The sequence below is a fragment of the Equus przewalskii genome, chromosome 20 (assembly GCF_037783145.1).
Source record: "Equus przewalskii isolate Varuska chromosome 20, EquPr2, whole genome shotgun sequence".
NCBI classification, from domain to species: domain Eukaryota; kingdom Metazoa; phylum Chordata; class Mammalia; order Perissodactyla; family Equidae; genus Equus; species Equus przewalskii.
The window spans coordinates 16,012,593-16,036,265 of record NC_091850.1 but is presented as its reverse complement, the minus strand read 5'-3'; the positions used below and the strand labels follow the sequence as shown (position 1 = coordinate 16,036,265).

The window sequence follows — 23,673 nt, the reverse complement described above, 5'->3', positions numbered from 1 at the left end:
AATTTGGAGAGGATTGATAAAATGTTACATCTTTGAATTCCATGTTCATGGTATACTCCTTCATTTATTTATGTCTTCTTTTACCTCTCTCAGCAATTTTCTGTAGTGTTTTTTTTTTTTTTTAAGATTGGCACCTGAGCCTAACAACTGTTGCCGATCTTTTTTTTTCCTGCTTTTTATCCCCAATCCCTAGTATACAGTTGTATATTTTATTTTATCTTTTTTAGGAAGATTAGCCCTGAGCTAACTACTGCCAATCCTCCTCTTTTTGCTGAGGAAGACTGGCCCTGAGCTAACATCCGTGCCCATCTTCCTCTACTTTATACGTGGGACTCCTACCACAGCATGGCTTTTTGCCAAGCAGTACCACATCTGCACCCAGGATCCGAACCGGCGAACCAGAGCTGCTGAGAAGAGGAACGTGGGAACTTAACTGCTGCACCACCGGCAAGCCCCTACAGTTGTATATGTTAGTTGTGGGTCCTTCTAGTTGTGGCATGTGGGATGCCACCTCAGCATGGCCTCATGAGCGGTGCCATGTCTGCACCCAGGATCCGAACCGGCGAAACCCTGGGCCGCCGAAGCGGAGCGTGCGAACTTAACCACTCAGCCATGGGGCCGGCCCCTTTTCTGTAGTTTTAAGTGTAGAGGTCTTGTACATCTTTCATTAGATTTACTCTATGAAATCGATGTTTTTAATGGTTTTAAAATTTTACTGTCTAATTGTTAGCTTGTTTTTAAAAATAGATTTATTTCTTTGTTGAAATTCTCCAACTTTTCTTCTATTTTGACTACCATTGCCTACATTTTCTTGAACATGTTAATTATTGGTATTTAAAACTCCCTGTCAATTAATGTCAATATCTGAATCACCCATAAATCTTTTTCTGTTAAACATATTTTCACTTGGATTTTGGTAATTTGGTCCTTTTCATTTTTCATTACATTTTTACATGCATCATAATTTTTTGATTAAGTGCCAGGTGTCATAAATGAAAAACTATAGAGACTTTAGATGATACTATCTTCTTCCAAAGTTAAGTTTTCCTCTGGCAGGCTGATAGTCAAGATCGTGTGAAAACTTTATTTTATGCTTTTTTTGGCTAGTCTATTTCAGTTTTTCCCTATTCCTATGGATTGGTCCTTATTCCTAGGGCATGGCTCTTACTCTTAGGGTGTGGCCCTTCTGAAGTTTCAATTCAAAGCCTGGGATATTTACCAAGCTACCTCCACCTTAGTAAGGCTTTAATTATGACTTCAGCCTCCCTTGTACTGCTGAAATCTCTGATCAGCTCTTTAGCTACCCAGCGGCTTTTTTCTTTTTTTTTTTTCTGGTTTCACCCTGTGCCTGCTCAGCTTAGGAATTCAGGTTAGGGAAATGTGGATGCAGAAGTTTAGTCTCCTTCTCTGTTGTCCTCCCTTCTCCAGGACTTAGCTCCCCAAGTAGCAAACTCCAAACTACTTCAAACTCTGACTTCTGCCTCTTCAGCCCAATAAGATCATTGTTTTATATATCCCCATTCTGCAATTTGTAAATGTCTTCAGGAAAATATCTGGGATGAATGTGGAACTCATGGCGTGGGCTTTCCTTCGAGTCTGTGTTTGTTGTCTCCTACGCCTTCAGACAATTGCTTTATGTATTTTGTCGCATATTTATAGCTGGTTTTGAAGTCAGACTTAGTATGATGCCAGCTATCCCATTGTGGCTATGTAGTGCAGAACTAGTTTTTGCAGGAAAATAAAGTGAAACTTGCCTAAAACCCCTTTCTCAGATGGTATCAACTCATCCAAGATCTGAGGTCAGGGTGGGGTATAGGGGGAAATAAGAAAAGATCAATTACTGTTCATTCAGGATAACCAGGCTGGAAGATGGAGCTTAGGCAATGCACAAATGACTTTCTAACCTTTGAAAATATTATGAAAATTATAGTTAAAGGGTTAACCCTGATAATTTAATGAATCAAACTCATGATGCTTGGTATTCATTTTCAAAGGAAATATGGCTCTACAACTTTCTTCTGAAAATTATTTAAAAAAAATAAGTTGTAATGATTTTAGTTGGGCATATCCACAGTGCTTAACAATGGTCAAAAGGAGAAGCATATATAACAATAATTGTCCTAGAACTTTGAGATAAAAGTAATATAAAGCAATCAACTTAGAAGAATTCAGAGTTATGGCAAGAAAGTTTGTATGGGCAATGTAAGGAGGGTGAAGTGGAGAGAAAAGAGTCGATAAGAAATTGTAGGGAAGTGGGTTTCTCAGATCTGGAAGAGCATTGGTATAGGGAATGAGAATGGCTGCAGGAGTCACTCAGGGATGATCCAGTCTGATTTCCTGTGTCTTCTCCCTTCCAGTCTGTGACTCTCCAGAGGCACCCAGGATTCTGATGCTGTGAGGATTCCCACTCCTGTGCTCCCAGGCCAGTCAGAGGACATGGATTGGGGGTAGGGCTGGAGTGGGGCAGTAGGGAGAGCGATGCATCAGCTATTTGCTGGATGTGTGAACTTCACCAAGTTACTTAATCAATCTGTTAAGAAGCTTTTGATTGCAAGTAATAGAAAACCAGGCCTTAAAGGCCTAAACAGAAGAAGAATTGGTTATCTCATATATTAAGAAGTCAAAGGTAGAACTTCTTCAGGGTTGGTTAATTCAATGGCTTGATAACATCATGAAGAACCCAGATTCTTTCTGTCTTTCTACTCTGCCATCTTACATATCAATATCACCTTTAGCTACTTTTCTTGGTTCCCTGAGTCACATACAGACACAATATGTGATGGAAGAAACAAAAATTTTTCTTCCCATGTATCTCTTTTTATTAGCTGGTAATCCTTTCCCAGAACCCCCTAGCAGACCTTGTCTCATGAATTATTGAACATAACTAGGTCACTTGTTTCCCCCTAAGCCAATCCCCAGAGAGGAGAATGGGATTCCTGTGATTGGCCTCCGGAATCTGTATATAAGCCAGAGCCACCTGGGGAGGGATGGATATTTGAATAAAATTGAACTGCCAACAAAGGAGGAGGGTATTGGGTAGACAACCATTGGTGTTTGCTACACTTAAATTTGCTGAGCTTCATTTTCTTTATCTGCAATATGAGGGAATAATAGTATCTGGCTTATAGGGTTGTTATAAGGATTATATGCAATAATCTATCGATCATTCCTCAAAAAACTCCTTCAAGACTTGTTTTTAAAATCTCTGAGTATCTCATAGACACACACAATAATGGACAGCAAGTCCTACTAAAGTGTATCCAGCCAAACAGGTAGAACAGCCTCTCTTCCTCTATATAACTTCTACTCCATTGATAATACCTCATACTACCATTTATTTCTTGACTTGGTGTCACAGGCTACAATAGGTGCTTTACATATATTTTTTCTAATCAACAAAAATGTATTCATGCATTCTCTTGATCCATTCATTCATTTAGTCGACATATATTTTATTTCCAGTAACCTCATTTTACAGACAATGAGACTAAGGCTTGGAAAGGTTGAATAACATGTTCAAAGTAACATAGCTAGTAAGTGGCCAAGTTAGATATGTGCTTAGCTCCATTTGACTCCACTGCTTGCAAATCCTTTATGACGTCCTTTCCTGAATGCTTCCTCAGTGTTCCAGTTCAACAAGCTTAACCTATGAAAAAGGGGCGATCGAGAACAGTTGCAGGGCGTCGCCTCACCTCACAGTCTAAGGTTCAAAGGAGAGAACAGTCTGTTAGATAGCCCATGATGGTCATTGCGCTTCCCTGGAACTTTGGGCTAGTTCTGCTCGGCTCCAGCAGGTGGCAGGCTGGTATCAGTCAGCGCTTGCCTCCTTTCTTGTAAGGAAGCGACTAAAGTTGTGGGAATGACTTTCTTGGCAAACTGTAGAAGTCAGACTTGTCACTCTTTGGTCTCACTCTGCAGAAGGGCAGCTGACCCTTTTCAGTTACTCTCATGCATGAAGTGACAGAGGAAATAAACTACATTTAATTAACTTTTCTTTTGAAAAGTGCTCATATATTTTATACACATTCATCCCAATTGCAAATGTTGAGACACTTAGCACAGGTATTGTCACCTATTGTCATCAATTCGATCATTCTATTCGCTTAATCGCCATGAGCTCCCTAAAGCAGAAGGGATGTGGTACTTATCTTTGGGCACCTGACTTGGGGCACAGTGCTTGCTCTATTCTGACTGCTCAGTCAGTATTTGTAGAGTGTATTCATGAATACCTTAGAGTAAGATGATCTGGGTTTGAGCTTTGTCTTGTTCATTTTCTCTTCGGGAGGCTCTTATTAAGTCCTTTGCCTTCCGAGCCTCAGTTTCCTAATCAGTTACACGATGATGATGACGATGACGATGATGATGATGATGATGATGATAATTCCTAAGCTCACTTGTTGTGAGAATGACGGTTATATGAAAAGGACTTGGTACAATACCTATCAGAGATAGTCACTATTTTTAGATGACTGGGCCAAAGTTGCAAAATATATTGGTGGTTGATACTTCCTGACAGGGATTAGAATATAAAGCGCCTGGGGCTAGAATTTAGCTGGACCCCACTGGGGACATCTCACCTCTGGTTGTCATTTCCTGCCCACACCTCACATGGAGAATCATGGAAGTGATCTACTCACTGTCTGTCTTCACTCTAATTCTACCTTCTTTGTCCCTGGTTTCTAAAGGTGTTATTCAAGGAAGTCCTTCCATAATCTGGCTTCAGTCTGCTTTTCCCACCTCACCACCATTTTCCACCCACTCACATCCGTGCACAAAGCGTTGGCAGTAGGCGGACTCTTGGAACCCCAGCATGCCAAGCGCCTTCTCGCTTCTTGGCCTGTGTGTGCTCTCACTCCCTCTCCTTCCCCTTCTTCTCGTTATCCCTGAGCCACACTCGCTCTTCACGACCCCTCTTCCAAGAAGGCCTCCTCCAGCGCACACTGATCCCCCACCTTAGAACTCCCGTGGCTCTCATGAGGCCGTGTAGGCCACTGGGTATTGAAGGGCATGGTCTTTGGTGTCAGACAGGCTGGAATCAAATCCTGGCAAGCTATTTAAACTGTGTGCGCCTCAGTTTCTTTGTCCTTAAAATGAGAATAATAATAGTACCTACCTCATAACGTTGTTTTGAGGATGTGCTGAGATAATGCATATAAAGCATTTAGCACAATGCCTGGAACAGAGTAAGCACTCAATGCAGGGCAGCTATTATTATTACCATTGTTATCACTAAATAGATTACCTGCTACTTCTTTATCGCTTTTTTTAGGTTATGCCTCCTCCTCCTAAGAAGACAGTCATCTTCCTGTTTTCAGGGACCATATTTTGTGTGTATCTATGGCCCCTGCATTGCCTTGTGCACTCCGTGAACCTGATGGGTATACCCCAACTTTTTATTGCTCAGTCTTACGTAGTATTAAGAAAGTAAAACTGATCCTCAAGTTAGTTTTTAGCAAAGCCACATAGACACTGGTTGAAGATGCCATTGCCACATGCCGAAAATCTTTACAAAGTTTTCTGATCATCAGACACTGGCCATTCAAAATTCACAGAATAGTCTGTATGACTGTAGTATTCATTTTATTAAGACAAAGAGATTATTTTCTACATAATTTGGGGATTATCTACAGGATAGGGAAGAAACAAAACAGGAGAAAAATGTGACAAGTGACAAACTAATATCGATGAAAAATAGGACATTAATAAAGTTTACCAACCAAGAGAGCATCACGAGCTTGCGTCGGTTGCCGATCTCCTGGATATCTCTTCGCCCCACACCCTAGCTCTGGGATTTTGTGATGTCAGTGACGAATAATGGCCCGGGTCCAGAATTCTGCTGCTCTTCTCCTTTAGATTCCATGATTCTCAAAAGAAGAACTAAACTGTTTTCTCTCTCCCTGCCAGGGGTGGATGTGGTTGCAAAGCTCTCCTTGGCCCCAAATAAAGATGATTGTACCTGTGGTCCCAGGAGCTTCGGCTCTATTTCTCAAGCCTTTTGTATGTGTGCTGGGAAACCCTAGGGTGAAATGTCGCTTCTCTGGAGAGTTGGGGATCTTTCATTACAACAAAGTAGCCTAATCTTGTGCTCTGTCTGAGCCTTACCCTGGGGGCCCTCTGCTGGCTGTGAGAAACAAGAGCAGAAAGGAGTTCCCTAGGATAAGAAAGCCTCAATTTTGTCTTTGACAGTAACGCATAGAAAGGCAAGAATGTTCCTCTTCAGTAGAAGTGGTCACACTCGGGTTATGCTATAAAATGGTGAGAGAAGACTAAGCTGGCAATAGTGATACAAGTCTCCCTCCATAAAGAGAATTAACAATCGGATTCAGGTATTGATCGAAAATTGAAATGAATTTAATGCAGGGTACTGAAAAAAAAATCTCTTTTGGGGAATACCTTCTTTTTTTCTTTGAGGAAGATTAGCCTTGAGCTAACTACTGCCAGTCCTCCTCTTTTTGCTGAGGAAGCCTGGCCCTGAGCTAAAATCCGTGCCCATCTTCCTCTACTTTCTATGTGGGATGCCTACCACCGCACCCAGGATCTGAACCAGTGAACCCTGGGCCACCAAGAAGCAAAACATGCACATTTAACTGCTGCACCACTGGGCCGGCCACTGGGCTGGCCCCTGGGGAATACCTTTAATGTACAACTGCTATTTTGTTTTCAGCACAAGGTCAGCATCACTGGGGTTTGCTAAATGTGTTCAAGTGAACCCAGTGGAAGGCATGCTCCTGACCCACAAGTACCCCACCTCGCACCGCCCCCCCCCCACCTCACCAGCTTGCTTTAGTCTAATTCATGAGTCTAATCTGACTCATGGTGAGAGATACCATAGAAATACCAAAATGAATGGATGGAATCAGACACTTGGGCTGCCCAATTGATGGAGCATTCTGATTACAGGCTGGGCTTTATGGCCCCCTGACCCGAGGTCTCATTAACTGCCCTGGCCCCCTGCAGAGATTTAGGGCCTGGCCTGTGCCTGTTTCATTGCTGTGGCTGCTGCTTTTGCTCCACTGCAGGAACCGCAAGACAGCATGGGTTTCAGGTGCTGACTGAGAATAGGTAGCTGAAGGGCTTCTTATAAACAAACAAGCCTGGTGTTTGCCACCCAAAGAACCAGAACAAGAGAAATCAAAACCAACCACACATGTAACAACCTTAAACCTTCTCCCAGCTCATTTTCTAATGAAATGAAAAGGAAAATGAAATCCATACACAATACAATGACAGTAGAAATATCTACTACTTCAGAGGAGGGATAGATGAAGAGTTTAAAAAATTTAAAGAAAATCAATGAGAAATAGATGGCACAGGGTAGAAAATTCTGATAATATAGCAAAAGCGAAACTGGTTGGGCAACCCCTTAGGAGGACTCATATGCAGTTAGGGAAAGGGCAGTGCTCCGAAGGGGCCGTGGCCATCCCCGAGATGCAACACATCTCAGCAGCCAGTGGGGGTCAGAGGAGTTCTATGTCTTAGAGAGAGTCTAGGCTGCGTCTACTGCTTGGCACCTTTAACCCCAAGACCTACAAACCCTGCTAACAGGAACCCAGCTGGAACTCCCTTGGAGTTAGCACTTCTTTCCAGGAAGAGCAGAACCATGAAAACAGGAGGTGGCCGAACTCAGATGCTTTACCACAAAGGTTGGTTTTGACTTGAATACAATTTGCCCACTTTAAATTTTCTTTCACTTGTCGTCTTCCTAGCCCACTTGCTTCCAACAAAAACCCCTCTGTTGGTCATGGATGCAGGGCAGTCATGTCTAAGCATGTGAACTCTGAAGCAAGGACCCCAGGCTAGTTCCCCAACCCTTATCTCTTCAGAGTGTGGGACTTTCTTTTTAAGTCAGTGGCGGTTTGAAAATAAAGCTCAAGTGGGGATGGGGTATGTGTGTGTGTGGGGGGTGTCTAATTGGTTTATAGGTGTAGACAGGCATCCAGGTTGGACGTGCTCATACAAACTCATGACAGCCAATTTTGTGCATCTCTTCTTGCCACCTAGTTAAGTGAAGTCATGTGGGTCGCTTGACATTAGTCATGATGGGAGTATTTATACCACAGAAATGGGCAAATACTGCAAATCAGGGCTTTTTCTCCTAAAAAACTGACTTTGTTAAACAGATAAGCACACCAGTGATTCCAGGGCAGGTTTAAGAGTAAATCATTTAGCACCGTCGTGCTCAGACCAGAATGCATCGAGTGAAGGAACAATATCTGATTAGTCCAGAAGATCTTCCAGTATGAACCATTCCAGAAACTATAGTCAACAATTCCATAAAGATGTCTTTCCTATCAAGGGCTAGCAAGAAATTAAGTAGCATTTTCCCACATAACTTTTACTGTTGGATTGCAATACTAAGTGGACCATGAAGCCATGTACCCTTTCCCCTTTTGAACTTTGGGCCTTCAGAAAGATGTGAGCCTCCTTAGAATGTTTATAACATCCATTTTATTGTTTTTACAAAATGAAAATTTGGAAGAAAACAGTGGCCACCTTTCTTTCTTGTGGCACATCACAAGCTGTTGAACAGTGGCTCCTGTTATGTATTTGTTGTACAACTCATGGATTTAAGCCCATAAAGTAATTAAAAACACTTGTTCACAGCCATGGACTTTCTCCCTAGCCAATCCATCAAAATTGCTGGAAGACACACATTAAAAGTGTCTGCTATACCATAATATTAGGAGCATTTTCTACAAACGAAATGTGTTCAGGCTATTAGTTCACAGTTTATATTTTTATCGTTGTAATTAAATTTTTTTTTTTTTTGAGGACGATTAGCCCTGAGCTAACTACTGCCAGTTCTCCTTTTTTTGCTGAGGAAGCCTGGCCCTGAGGTAACATCCATGCCCATCTTCCCCTACTTTCTATGTGGGACGCCTACCACAGCATGGCTTGCCAAGCAGTGCCATGTCCGCACCTGGTATCCGAATCGGTGAACCCTGGGCCGCCGAGAAGTGGAACGTGTGCACTTAACTGCTGCACCACCGGGCCAGCCCCTGTAATTAAATGTTTTAAATAAGAGTATTGGCCTGGTGGGGTTCTGGCAACTCAAGGAAGATGGCCAGATGGGAGCGGCAGCTCATTAGGCTTGGGAGATCGATTGAAAGCAAGAGACAGGGTGAATTGAGGAACTAAGTCAATATAATCAGCTGATGGGAGCCAGGTTTCTCACCGTAAGAGAAGGGAGTAATGACTATAGAAAGGGAAAAAGCTGAAATGAATCATGTGGTGGTGGATTAGAATTGGAAGTTTTGTTGTAAACTTAGAGTTCTCAATATGTAAAGTTAGATCTAGAAATAAATATTGGGGGCTGGCCCCCTGGTGGAGTGGTTAAGTTCTTGCCCTCCACTTCGGAGGCTCAGGGTTTCACCAGTTCGGATCCTGAGTGCGGACATGGCACTGTTCATCAAGCCATGCTGAGGCGGTGTCCCACATGGCATAACCAGAGGCACTCACAACTAGGATATACAGCTATGTACTGGGGGTCTTTGGGGAGAAGAAGAAGAAGAAAAAGAAGATTGGCAGCAGATGTTAGCTCAGGTGCCAATCTTAAAAAAAAATAAATATTAACATATCTTTCTGTGTATATATGCAAAAACATATCCTCATATATATGCATATGCATTAACATGCACATTCATCCAAAAATATATATATTTCCTAGCTCTGTCCCTGAGAGAGATTGGGAGTAGTGAAACTCCAATACTGATGACCCTACCTAAAGTCCAGATCTTGGGTTCTAAGCACCATTCTCCACTAAAAGGAAACAGAGTTCTTTGGAAAAATAGTTTACTCCAGGGCTGGAATAGGGAAAATATAAGACAAGTTTAGAACATGTTGTTGTTCTAGAGGATAAGCAAGTAATCAAAGAATGATGGAGACACATCCAAAGGACACAGAAGACCGCTCTAAGGAGTGCCAACTGGCCCAGTCTGGGATAATTTGAGTACCAAAGTAAAGAAAGTATCAGCTTATAGCCCATTGACTAACACAGGCATCCATTAGTCTATGCTGATATAAAGAAGTAAATGAATGCATAATGGGAAGAGAATACTTTTCCCTATAGTATGATACCAGCTAATAAATGTTGAAGGAATTATGGAATTAGAAAAGCACAATTTGAGACACACAGCGTAATTATTTTAGGCAAAACATATCAATAGTTACTAAAATTAGTGAGTGAAAGTTGGACAAAGAATGAAATATTTAAGATAGTCTAAACGTATCTTCCCATAAACACTTATTAATTGCAAAGGAAAAAAGAGTAATCTATAGTAGAGAACCCTGGTAGACACCAGACTACTCATGAGGTCAAAGTTTACACCACCAGTGATAGGATAAACCAAGATCATGTGTCACATTATGAGAGGCAATGAAAAGACCACAGCATCACATCTGTGATACTCCTGCCAAAAACGCATAATCACACCTGAATCTAATCTTGAGGAAGCAGCAAACAAATCCAAATTGAGCCAATTCCTTGAAACGAATCTCTTAGGATTGTGTGTAGGTATATTATATGTATCTACATATTAGGTATATTACATGTATACACATATACCTACACATACACACACACACACCCGCATTGGTTCTGTTTCTCTGGAGAACCCCGACTGATACAGTAGCGATTTTGGATTAAGAAGCTTTTGGACATTCTGCTTGCTAATTCCAAGTCTTCGCTCAAACATCACATTCTCAGAGAGGCCTATTCTGATCACTCCATCAAAAATCAAAATTAATCATCTCTCCATTCCATATCCCTGGTCGCCTGACTCCACTCTACTTTTTCCTGTGGCAACGTCAGTTTTCACATCCTGTGTTACTATTTATTGTGCTTATTTTCTATGCCCCTCCTCCAGTGTATAAAGCTCATAATGGCAGGTGTCATAGGCTGAGTTCCCTGGGAAAAAACTGAGCCGGAGATTTGTGTGCAGGAGGCCCCTGGGTGATGGTGTGCTCTCAGGGACAGCAGCCACAAGGGACTGAGGAAGCAGGACTGGGCAGAGTGGAGTTGCAGTTGCAACAGAGGTCTCAGCTGATGCCAAGGGGAGCTCAGAAGCTGCAGCACTGCCTCAGCTATGGCCTGAATTGAGACAAAATTGGACCTTTGTACCCCACAATGACCAATCATGGGATGCAGGCTGCCCCAGAGAAGGGGCATTACCTTGGGTGACACAGTTGCATTTGGCCAAGGGCAGTTCCTGAACAGAGGTCTAGGCGTTGTACCCAGCAGCAGCCACAAAAGCAGGATCTTTGTCTGTTGTGGTATTCCCAGCTTCCAGAACAGGGTCAGAATTGTTGACTGGATGGGTGGATAAATGAATGAATGAATGAATGAATGAATGAATTTCTTTCCAAAAAGGTCAGCAGGCACAGAAAGGATGTGGCCACTGTTCTCAGTTGAGAAGCAGAATGACAAGAGTGTAAAAATAGAAAACAGGCCAATGTGATCAGAGAAACCTTTAAGACAGTTGCAGCATTGTGAAAAACAAAGAGTAGCAAATGAGAGAAGAGAGGCCCAGGCTGCTGTGGGGAGTGGCCAGGTTGGACAGGGCATTGAATAAATTTGTATTGCAGGGATTTCCAAGTCTTACAGGCAGATCCTGAGCAGCTCGTTGTGGGACCAGGGTGTGCTGTTAAAGACACCCGGGACCAAGGGGGCTGAGGGGCCCAGGGGTAAAGAAAGCATCCTGCTAACACAAGGAACAACTGGCTGCCGTGACGGAACTTTTAACAAGCCTTTTCTCATATCTGTTGACTTAACGCAGGCCAGGGAATTCTTTGAAAGGCAACATGGCTATAAATCAGCAAGTCCCGTACCGTGCATTCCAGGGTCTTGGAGGAAAAGGCCGCACAACAAAGGCACCTCTTCTAAGTCTTTAGGAATGCTGTGCTGAGTGGCCCTGGCGGTCCTGGGGTTAGACTCTAGGGCTGGGAATGGAAAACATCCAGAAGAGGTGAGCAGGGAAACACCAGCAAGAGCAGCACAGCATGACATGTTTCTATTAAAACACTGGGCACCCAGCACCCAGAATGGTGCCTAGCAGACAACCAGCACTCAAAGAATATCTGTTGAATGACTAAATAATAGTCAGACCCCCTCAATATGTCACTCATTGGCTGTGTGACCTTGATGAAGCCCCTTTACTTCTCTGAACTTTAGTCCCCTTGTCTGTAAAATGTTGGGCTTGAGCACAAATGGAATCTTTGGGAGTGGATGGCCCATGAGCCCCTGAATATTTTTAAGCACTTGAAGAGGTGCTTGAAGCTGTGAAAAGGAGAGAAATAGCAAAAGCCTGCATGGCAGAGAACACTGCAGCTTCCTGATCCAATGTGAGCACCTGAGATGGTCGGAACTTGCCAAGGGAAATGGAAGTGAACTACTCCTGCCGTGGCTGCCCCTCCCACCCCACCCCAGTGGGATTTGCAGGGGCAGCAGGAGGCTGTTGCGTCCACCATTACAGGGGAAATGCCTCTTCTACAGCTGCCTGAGACACAGCAGATCTCTCTGAAACACAGCAGATCCCCCTCTGGGGCAGCCTGACGCCAGGCTGAGGGGGAAGAGGCAAATGCTGTCTGGTGCCCATTGCCACTTCCATTGTATCTGGGCAGACCGTCTCCTAAAGGCCTGGAGGCAGGCAGAACAGCCATCAGTTGCAGTCAATTTCCTGCTCACTTCTGTCAATGGCCTGTTGCGGTGGAAAGGACAACAGGCTCCCACTAGGAATATGAGAGTTCAAATTTTAGCTTTTCTAACACTTGCAGACTTGGTGAGTGATCTGATTTCTCTGGACCTGTATAATGGGAATGATCATATCAACATCACAGGCATGATCAAATGGTAGATTTATGAAACCAGCACATGTTTGTTTCCTCTCCCTTCCTCTCTCCCTTCCTCTTCTTTCTCTTCTTCCCTTCTGTGCAAGTCAGCCCAGCTAGTTGGAACAGCATACAAGCAAAGCCAAGGGCAGGAGTTTGATGCCCATATAGGACCAGCGTCCTGCTCCTTGTCCTGGCCATGTCTCTCCTGAATAGTCAACTCGCAAATTGTGTGCTCACACCTCCTTGTCATCACAGAGCAAAGGCAATTTGCACAGACGAGTATCACTGTGGACAAATACTATTTACTCAGCAAGGATGCCAAGCATTTTTAATCCCTGACTCATCAGGAAGAGGAATTTGGCAAAAGGGGGAATGTGGGTGGGGAATGAATGGGATGAAAGTGAGTGAGGGAAGAATGTAATTATGAGGGTCAGATTCTGCCACTCTGGGGTGCAGACGAAGAGGGGAGGAATGGTCCTTTCCCTAGGAAAAGTTGACATGATGACCCCAATTCTCTCTTTGTAAAGCTGAAGAAGAGAGGCCTAGATGTGTGGGGTTTTCTTTTTCATGGAGTTGCTCCTTATGTTGAACCAGAGGTTCCAAATCCATGAGCTGGGATCCCTGCAGAGTGTGTACAACACTGAAAGGGGCCCTCGAAATCTGCATTGGCACTAAGCAGTATGGGTGTGCCAGGCAACTTTAAGTTCAAGTACTTTCATGTAGAAGGCATGTCATTTAGACTTACATGTGGGTCCTTATATTCAAATCAGTTGGAATTTAGACCCACATTACAGCTAGCCCTGATAGTTGGAGTCTCCGTTTATCTAGATTCTCTCTTTTGCCCTATCTCCACACTTGGTGTTCAGCAGCCCAGCCATGGGAACAAACATCATAGCCACTCTTACCTCTCCTCCTGGAGCCAGGGGACCCATGGTAAGGGCTGCCTGGGTCTTCCCTGGCAGTGTGAGCTTTCTTGTGAGCTGAGTCTGAGGGGACCCTTGGCTCCCTCAGGGAGGAGAGGGATGGGTGACTCGTGTGGGGCGGCCCATTTGCTGTTTCCGCTGTGGTTGATTGCCTTGCTGGGTCTGCTTCTTTCTTTTCCTCCCAGCCCTTCTTCCTGTCACTGTGCTTTATCATCATCTCCTCCTTCCCTCTCCATCATGCTAAAGGTGGTCTTGTTGCACCTCTCCACCTCTCTTCCTTTCCCAAGATCCTTGCCTCCCCTTCTAAGTCTTTCACGCTGTATTTAAGCCATGAGGATTTCCTCCTCTGCAGTGTTGTAAGATGCTGTTCACACCAGATCTTACTCCAGTGGGCCCAGCAAATCACCCAGAGCAAGGTGGACATGGAGATGGACCTGAAAACTGAACAAGTCCAAAGGGGGAAAATGTGGCATTGATTGAGTCGTAACAAACTATGTGCCAGGGAATCTACATGCAATCTGTATTTAGTCCTCACAGCATTTTTCTGAGATCTTTTCACTCCCATTTTATGGATGAGTAAATTGAGGCACAGAGAAGTTAATTATCTAAACTGAGGTCTCAGTTAGCCAATGACGAGCATAACCCATTGCAGTTCTGTCTGACTCTGGAGCTCACTCTCGTTTCTACACTTCGGCTCCTCATTGACTCCACAGTAATCTTCACGTCCACCTCAGGCTAATGCAATTCTATCTTGATTGTCAGGAAAATCTGATGTGTCAGGTTCGAATTTAATCACAGCATTCTATAAGTCATAGCTGGAGCAGCAGAAATAAATGTGTCAAGATGATTTGTGGAATGATAGAGACAGGCTCTGATAATTTGACTTGAGTTGAAAGATGCTAAGTTTATATGTGTTTTGTGTTGTGTTTGTATGTGTATGTGTGTGTGAGAGAGAGAGAGGGAGAGGGAAGGAGGGAGGGAGAGAGAACAAATCCTGCAAATTAATAAAAGCTTCAGTCCAGGGCCACTGGTCCCGAATGCTGGGGCACAATGAGAGAGCAGCTCAGGAAGTGACTTTAATGAACGGGGTCTCTGACCTGGGGAGGAGCTGTGACCTAGTATCAGGAAACCTTAAATTCTTCTCAGCTAGTGTTTTATTCTAAAGAAATACTGCATATAACTCACTATTTGCAAGAACAATGATCCAGCTAGTCGCTTCTTGAATAAACTTCTTACTTGTGGCTTCAGGCCTTAGGGAGGTGACAGTGAAGCAAAACATGGTGAGGTTCGTTAAGCTTCATGTATACGAGGAAAATGGAGATATTAATCTCACAAATCCAGACATCTATAGGATAGTTATCCCTTCCTCCACACGCATCACAAAGTCTAATAGATAAATTATTTGAAAGAAAGTTGAAAAAAACCCTTTACATATGTGGAAGTATGACGGAAGAAGCTCTGGGCTCAGAGTTAATGCATCCAAGTATTTGTCTTGGCTCTGTAGCTAACTATCCTTACGACACTGGGCAGGTTTACCACTTTGGGCCCCAGTTCTCTTAAATGCAAAATTGGGTAGGTTTTGATATCTAAGGTTACTTCTGGTTCTGAAAATCATAGCATTTTATGATTCTCTAAAGAAGTGGTACTTGGACCTGAATAGACATTTTTCCAAAGAAGACATGATGGTCAACAGGCACATGAAAAGGTGTTCAACATCACTAATCATCAGCAAAATGCAAATTGAAACCACAATGAGATATCACCTCACACCTGTTAGAATGGCTATTAACAAAAAGACAAGAGATAATAAGTGTTGGCGAGGATGTTGAGAAAAGGGAACTCTTGGACTCTGTTGGTGGGAATGTAAATTGGTACTGCCAGCATGGAAAATAGTATGGGGTCCCTCAAGAAACTAAAAATAGAACTACCTTATGATCCAGCCATCCCACTTCTGTGTCTATACCCAAAGGAAATTATATCAGTACCTCAAATTGATATCTGCACCCCCATGTTCATTGCAGTATTATTCACAATGGCCAAGATATAGAAAAAACCTAAGGTCTGTTGATGGATGAATGGATAAAGAAATTGTGGCATATATACACAATGGAATATTATTTAGCCTTGAAAAAGAAAGAGATTCTGCCATTAGCAACAACATGGATGAACCTAGAGTATATACATTAAGTAAAATAAGCCAGACACAGAAAGAAAAAAACTGTATGATCTCACTTACATGTGGAATCTTAAAAAAGTGGAATAAAGAGAAGCAGAGAGTAGAATGGTGGTTACGAGGGGAGGTGGGGGAAATGGGGAGATGTTGGTCAAAGGTACAAAGTTGCAGTTATGTAGGATGAATACATCTAGAGCTCTAATGTCCAGCATGATGACTAGAGTATAATACTGTATTGCATCCTTGGAATTTGCTAAGAGAGTAGATTTCAGGTGTTCTCATCACACACAGAAGAATGGTAACTGTGATGAGATGCTGTGTTAATTAGCTTGACAATAGTAATCATTTCACTATGTATATGAATATCAAATCATGTTGTGTACCTTTAATATGTACAATTTTTATTACAAATAATAAAATAATTTTAAAAACTAAGTGGTACCTGATGGAGGCCAGAAACAGAACCTTGTGGGCTGATGGCCCAGGAGCTCAGCCTGAGATGAAATGATTCTAGATGATTGAAGGCGGGTGTTTACAGGTGGTTGCTCTTCAAGACTAGCGGTCTCTTGGTGTCCCCGACTCTGGCCTCCCCAGCACACTCCAGGACCTCAGCCCCTCAATTATCCCCTCCTCCTTGTGGCCCCTTTCCTGCAGTCTGAAAAAAATGCCCAAGTCTGCGTCATGCAAAAATTGCCTTTTCTTGACATCTCCTTTCCTTCTATCCCTCCAGTTCTCTTCTTGTCTAATACACCAGTTTCCGAGAAAGAGAAACCCACACACTTCCTGCCTCTAGCTCTGTTCCTCCCAGTCTCTCTTTGTAGCCCTCTGTGCTCAGGTTTTCATCCCCAGCACACTGTTCCTGCCCCTTTGAGGATAACTACAAGGTCCAGTCTAGTGGCTTCTGATCTGTTCTTTATCTTGCAGGGGATTTATGTCTTTATTTTCAGCTCTGACCTTTGTCCCTTGCTTTAGTCTAAATTTCCAAATGCCTATTGGAAATCTCTGCCAAAACATCAAATTCCTTATGTGCAAAAGAATACAAAATTTTTCCTTCTTCTCCCACTGTGTTCCATATTTCTGTCCGTTGTATCATCCCTGTCACTCAAGGTATTTTCTCTTCCTTGTAACAGTTACTCAAAAAGAATCATAGGACCTTGGGGTCTTTGATCAGGAATGGAGCTGGAGGGGGTATCTCATAGTGGGAGGCATTGTGGCTAAGAGCATGTGTGGCCTTTGGACTTGAGTCAAGCTGGATTTGAATGTGGCTTAGTCTCTTGCTTGTTGAGTGACCTTTGGAAATTTACTTAACTTCTCTATGCCTCAGTTCCACATCTGTAAAATAGAGATAGTATCTGAAAAGGTTATAGTCAGCATCAACTAGACGATGTGTGTAAGGTTCTTAGTAGAGGGCCTAGCATTTATTACATGCTCAGTGAATGATACTTGTTATCAAGGATTCCACTCCTTGATTTTTCAGATGGTCAAACTAAGAACTAAAGTGATGAAGTAATAGTGAGAGCTGGGACTAGAATCCAGCCTGATGACTTCCAGACCTATGTGCCTTCCTAAATCTTGAAGGCCCTTTATACAGAGCTAAGGGAGTAATGACCGGAAATAGTAAGAAAACCATCTTTGGAGAAGTTTATTTTTAGATTGTAAGTTACTGGGAGAAGGGACTGTGTCTCTTTAACTTGCTGTTGAGTCTTAATTATCTATGCTAATTGGGGCCAAGAAAACTTGGTTAGATGAAAGGTACACAGAATCTCCAAATGCCATTTAAATAACAGCTTCAACCTTTTCCTCGATTATGGCTTATCAATTTGTTGGAGGTACTGTATTCAATGCAGAAATAGAACATGAAAAATGGAGAACTGCTTGAATCACAGGTTTCTAACTAGGTTTCAAAACAGAGTCATAATATCAAAAATAAGCTCATCTCAAAAGAAATCAAGAAAATTGTGAAAAATAGAAATGCAATGGGGGCACTGTGGTAAATAAAAATAGACAAATGAAATTCCATATCTATTGTTATCAATGTCTGAAAGAGCTCTATGTTTGGGAGGAAATTATTTCCTGCTTCCTAATGCTGTTTTTCATATTTACTTATCTTGTTAACTTTATTAAACCCAACAGGAAATAATTTCAGCATCACAGCTAATTTGTTTTGACGTGTCGCAAGGGAGCTATTTTTTTCTTTTAAATAGTGCCTGCTGCTTTCTATCAAACCATGCCCCAATTGAAGGGGCATCTGTTATTGGAATGCCTTTTCAAAAATAACAGTGGAGTCTGAACGTCTGGAAGGTTTACAATAAAATCTTCTATTTGGAGCCCACATTTGCAATGGGATGCTTGGGTATATTTTATTTTAGTTTTTAAGTCTTTCCAGACTTTTGAGAAAGTCATCACGTGATCATGTTTCTTCAGCTGAACTTCATCGATTAAGTCTGGCTCACTGAGGGTCGAATAAGGGGTATCCCCACAGGAGGCATGAGGTAAACGGCATGTTCTGGATGTGTCTAAAACCTGCAGAGCAGGGGTGCAAGTTGAGTTCCACGATTTTTAAAGGAAACTCCTCACTTCTACCTAGAGTCAATTTCCAGTGCCATCTGTTTCGAATAAACTTAGGCAAATTTGGGTCATTCAGCAAATACCTAATGTTCTTTTGATACTCATGAATATTATAATAGCATCCCATGATGAGAGTAGGTGTGGGAAGGACTATATGATCCCTTATTCACAACCTCACTACCAGAGAGTATGGTATGTTAAAATGAAAGTGAGTATTGGGTCAAATTTTGGCAGATGTATTAATATTGATTCATGAGCATGAAAAACAAATGTAAAGATATTTCAAAGGCAGAATGGGCCAACCTAGTAAGAGGGTCATGTTATTCATGAAGTTAAAAGGTGCAGGACCAATGGGACTTGAAATTTGAAGCTGGACACACGCGGTTCTTACTGCTAACTCCTCAACTATCCCTTATACTGAGTAACAAACCCGCTAGGGTAGATTTAGACAAACTATTTGAAGTGCTAAGTAACACCTCAGAAGGGTATTGGTTTCTGATTGGGATTCCCAATTGCTAATTCACTACCCCTGAAGGGTAGATTCCTAATTAGGACACTTTGAATGTTAACTAACTGCTGCTAGATTGGAGTTAATTTGTATACATATGTCATACTGCTTATAGCCAAAGACAGCATCGTTTCCTCCCAATCTCCCAAGCTCGACTCCGTAGCGGCACACTTGTCATGGCTAACTGCCTTGCCCGTCAACAGATTCTGACAAGTCTAACTGAGTGATCATCTCTCAAATTTGGCTTCTCCTCTTATCTCCAGAGCCACTGGCTTATTAGGAACTCTCCTTGAATTACTGTAACAGCCTCCTAAGTGCTCATCTTAACCTTCTTCTCTAACTATGGTTCATTTTCTCCTCCAGAGCTCTTGCTCTAAAAACAAGTCTGTCCTTGTCACCTCCCAGAATAAAATCTTCTGAGGATCCCCATGGCCTCCTGTATAATATCCAACCTCTTTAGCTGACCTCAAACCACTTATCCATATGAACACCTGTGCTCCAGCTTTCATAAAATTTTCACAGTTTCCCAAACATTGTGATCTGGTTTATCCTTCAGGTCATTGGTAGATGCAGGTAACTTCCTGGTTCCCTTAGCTGGGGAACGCTGTTCTTTATTTTAAGACCTCCTCTATGTTGCCTCCTCTGTGGGGGGGACGAGTGCTGTTCATTCAGGTCTTTGTGCTCCCACAGCTCTTTCTTTTATATTCATTGAGAGTAGCTACTGTGTTGTGTAAATTAGGATCCTCGGATACAATACAGGATGGCCAGTTACTTCGGAATTTCAGATAAATAATGAATAATTTTTGTTATATGTAGGTCCCGAGCAATATTTGGAACATATTTATACTAAACAATTATTTGCTATTTATCTAAATTTCAAATGTAACTCAGCATCCTAATTTCTATTTGCTAAGCCTGGCTGTGCCATAATTCCACCATGCACATGCCTGTCACTTACACTTTCCTGTGAGTGAGCTCTTGAAGCCTCTGTAGCCACGTGAGCAATTAGAGTCCAGGCCTGGCACCAGGCTCTTATTGAATAAATGTTTCCTGAATGGAAGAAGAAAAACAAGAAAGAAAGATCAAAGATATAAATGAATGTCACTGCTTGTCTTTTCCCACTTGGGAATGTTAAAAAATAGACTTTGGGCTACTTGATAGGTACAGGTCATAGTGCTCCCTATACCTAACAATATTTTGGAAGTCAAAAAACTCTTCCAAAATGAGGGGCAGAGTCGATGGGTATTTTCCGGTGTGGAAACCAAAAGTTATGAGTAATATGTAGAAGTAATGATAATATGAAATAATGTTAGTTCTGTGGAACCCCCATCAATATACTTTCAGGGCATCTCCATTAAACCCTCACAAAACCGGTTGAGGCAGGTGCTCATTGCAAGGGGCGGCACTCTTTCCCTACCCAGTTTTGTGCCATGTTAGCTCTGGTTCCAAACATTATTCCACTTCCTTCCCAAAGACCCCCGGGGGAGCTGACTCCATCGGAGAATTGTTCAAGCCCCACCTTGTAAACGGAAAATAATGCATGAAGTTGCCAGGTTTCTGTGAGGGATTTGGACTCAGTCCCATTTCTTCTTTGGGAAGTGTTCTTTGCCTATAAGGGATTCTCAGACTTCCACTTTTGTCCCGGTCTTGTGGTCATAAAACTGCCTTGATGAAAAGTTTGTTTTAAGGGCTTATGACTGTGGGACATAAAGAGATGTTTGAAGAAGGGAAAGGGGATAACAGGGGGCAAGATTCTGTATGGCATGGACCACATAGCGCCCCCTCCACTTCCTTTCCTTGAGCCCCTGGTGGGAGGCCATTCAAAAAGCCAACAACTTGGGTAACAGCCCTTAAATTGACACTGTTTGGATGTGAATGGATCCAATTGGTTTTAAATGTTTTGTTCTCCACATAATTCTAATTTTAGGCAGATTGGTTACTATAGAGACTAGAGCCGCCTTCATTATGGATGGTCAAGAGAGGACACGTTGACTAACAGTTAGAACAGAGGTCTGAGGTCCAAGGTCCTAGTCTTTGCCCAACCACAGACTCACTGTGAACCCGTCCATAACTTACTCCCTGTGCTGCAGTCCTGCCTTCACTAAACAAGAGTGAAAAATACCTTTGCTGGAGCTCTTTGGGGAGTTATATTCATATATTTTGTTTTGGGGAGTAAGATGGAAGGAATGGGAAGGAGGGAGAGAAAGACTGTAACATAAAGTGAATTGAAGAAAATAGTGACCTTAGAAGGCTGTTGTTGACTTGCTAAGTAATCAACTGGCAATGGGAAGTGACTACTCATCATAGCATTACCTCTGGGGCTGGGATGTGGACAATAGTGCCTTGAGGTACTTAAAAAGAAATGTGTGTGTGCGTGTGTGTGTGTGTGTGTGTGTGTGTGTGTGTGCATGCATGTGTACGCCAAACCTCAGACTCCTAAAGGTAAGATACAAAGGCTACAATTTCAAATCTATATAAATGATTTATCCCTATCCCTTAGAAAGAATGATTTTATTCTCTGGCACCCCTCGGCGTGTCTTTTAAACAACTTTTTATTATGAAGATTTTTGGACACAAAGCTGAGATGTTAACAGTGTAAAGAACTTTCATATATCCATTACCCAGCTTCAACAATTATCCAGATTCTGTCATTGATCTTTCATCTCATTTATTTTTTTTCTCCTCTGGACTATGTTAGAGACAACATATCATTTTACTTGTAAAATATGATAGGTTTACTTTCTTTAACAGATAAAAGCTTTTTTTCCACAACCACAATACATCATTATCACACTCAACAGAATTAACAATTCCTTAATATTATCTAATACCTAATCCATGTTCAATTTTCCCAGATAATCTCAAAAATATCCTTTTTATAGTTGATTTGTTCCACTTAGGATGCAGATATGGCCCAGGCATTACATTTGTTTATGTCTCTTAAGTATGTTTTTTTTTCTTTTTATTAAGATTATGATAGTTTACACCTTAAGTATCTTTTGATCTATAACAATTCCCCTTTCCTCTCCCTCCTTATTTTATTTGGAAATATTTGAAACATTTAAAGAAAAGTTGCAAGACAAGTGCAATGAACGCCCATTTACCTTCGTGTTTTACATATTTACTTAATTCTTTCTCTGTGTGTATGTGTTTAGCTTACCATCATCATCATCATCATTACTTTTTGCTGAATCATTTGAAAGTTAGTTGCAGACATTGTGACATTTTACCCTTAAATATTTCGACACATTTCCCCTAAGAACAAGGGCATTCTCCTACAAAGTCACATTATAAATATCACATTGAGGAAATTTAATACTAATACAGTACTACTATCTATTATTCATTGTATATTCAAATTTCCCCATTTGTCCTAATAATGCCCTTTGTAGCTTTTTTTTTTTTAATCCAGGAGCGAATACAGAATCAAATATTGCTTTTAGTTGTCATGTCTCTTCAGTTTCCTTTAATCTAGAATACTCCTCAGCTGTTTTGGTTCTTCATGGCATTGAAATTTTTAAGTGTCTAGGCCAATTGTTGGGCAGAATGACCCTCAGTTTGATAGGCCTTATTATTTCTATGTTTTAGCTCTTAAAAGAACTGATTAAACAATTCTACGATTAGCATACTTTGATCTAATTTAGAGCAAAGATTCCACATGTTGAGGCTGAGTTTCGTTCCTTCTCTTACCATTTTGCATTCCCTAGTCACTATTTGACTTTGGAGATGTTTGTCCTCAGAGTAGCATTTAGGTCTTGTATTTTTTGTGTCCCTAAGTGGACTAAGACTAAAGTTTACTTTCAGCGGCTTCTGCTTGGTCTTAAGGATGCCTCTGAAGCATTTATTCTTGATCTTGTTCTTGAGATTCTCTCTTGTTTCAATACAGAGAACAGCAGAAAATGTATCCCAATTTCCATGAAGAAGAGACAGGAGGTAGGCACCAGATGCTACTCTCTCTCCTTGAAGCACAGCCTGGCCTCTCCTACCTGGAAATTTGGAGCTTCCCCTACTTCTCACATTGTGGGAACAGATCACACAACAGTCCTGTGTGGACTTCCAGCCAACAGTGCTGTCTGTGTCCGCATGTGTCCTCTGGTCCCTAGAGTCAACCCTGGCTTGCATTGGTCCCTAGTAGCTACACATGGCTTGTGTGGATGAACCATGGAGGAGCTTATTGTGTACTTTCTGGCCAGATGTCTTAGAGCCACTTAGCAGATGTTGAATTAGGATTCCCTAGAAGCGTGCTGGAGGTTGGCAACAGGACACACCCTGGTAAGGTCTGCCTTCTCCACAAGGGCCCTGCTGTCTATCCAGCAGCCTTCATTCCTTTGCCATGGGTGTGGATTCTGTTGGACCCCCTCCCTATCACCAAGGAGACTGCTAGGCTGGGTTTGAGGAGGTCCGATGGTGCCTCAAGCTCAGTTCCTAATACAAGTCCATTTGTTTCTTGCTCCTAGAGCTGTATCTCACCTACCAGGCCGTTTAGTGGAATGATATGGGAAGGAGAAGGATGATATAGGAAAAAATGCTCTCTGATAGTATAAACAGTGAACTGTTTTTAACCACTAGGACATACCTTCTCATCCACTCTGTCTCAAATATCCCATGCCAAACTCTGACAACAACTATGCAGGTAGGGCTTTGCTTGCCCAAAGGAAAACAGGGCACTTGCC

General features: G+C 42.2%; 1 long non-coding RNA gene across 2 annotated transcripts in view; it reads left to right on the top strand.

The window, feature by feature from the left end:
- Positions 1-895, top strand: part of LOC139077814 (uncharacterized) — a 54,113-nt gene extending 53,218 nt beyond the window's left edge. For both annotated transcript variants that reach the window (XR_011530333.1, XR_011530334.1), the window contains one exon: positions 228-895. This is a non-coding gene — a long non-coding RNA (uncharacterized lncRNA). The remainder of the gene's footprint in view (positions 1-227) is intronic.
- The last annotated feature ends 22,778 nt before the right edge of the window (positions 896-23,673 follow it).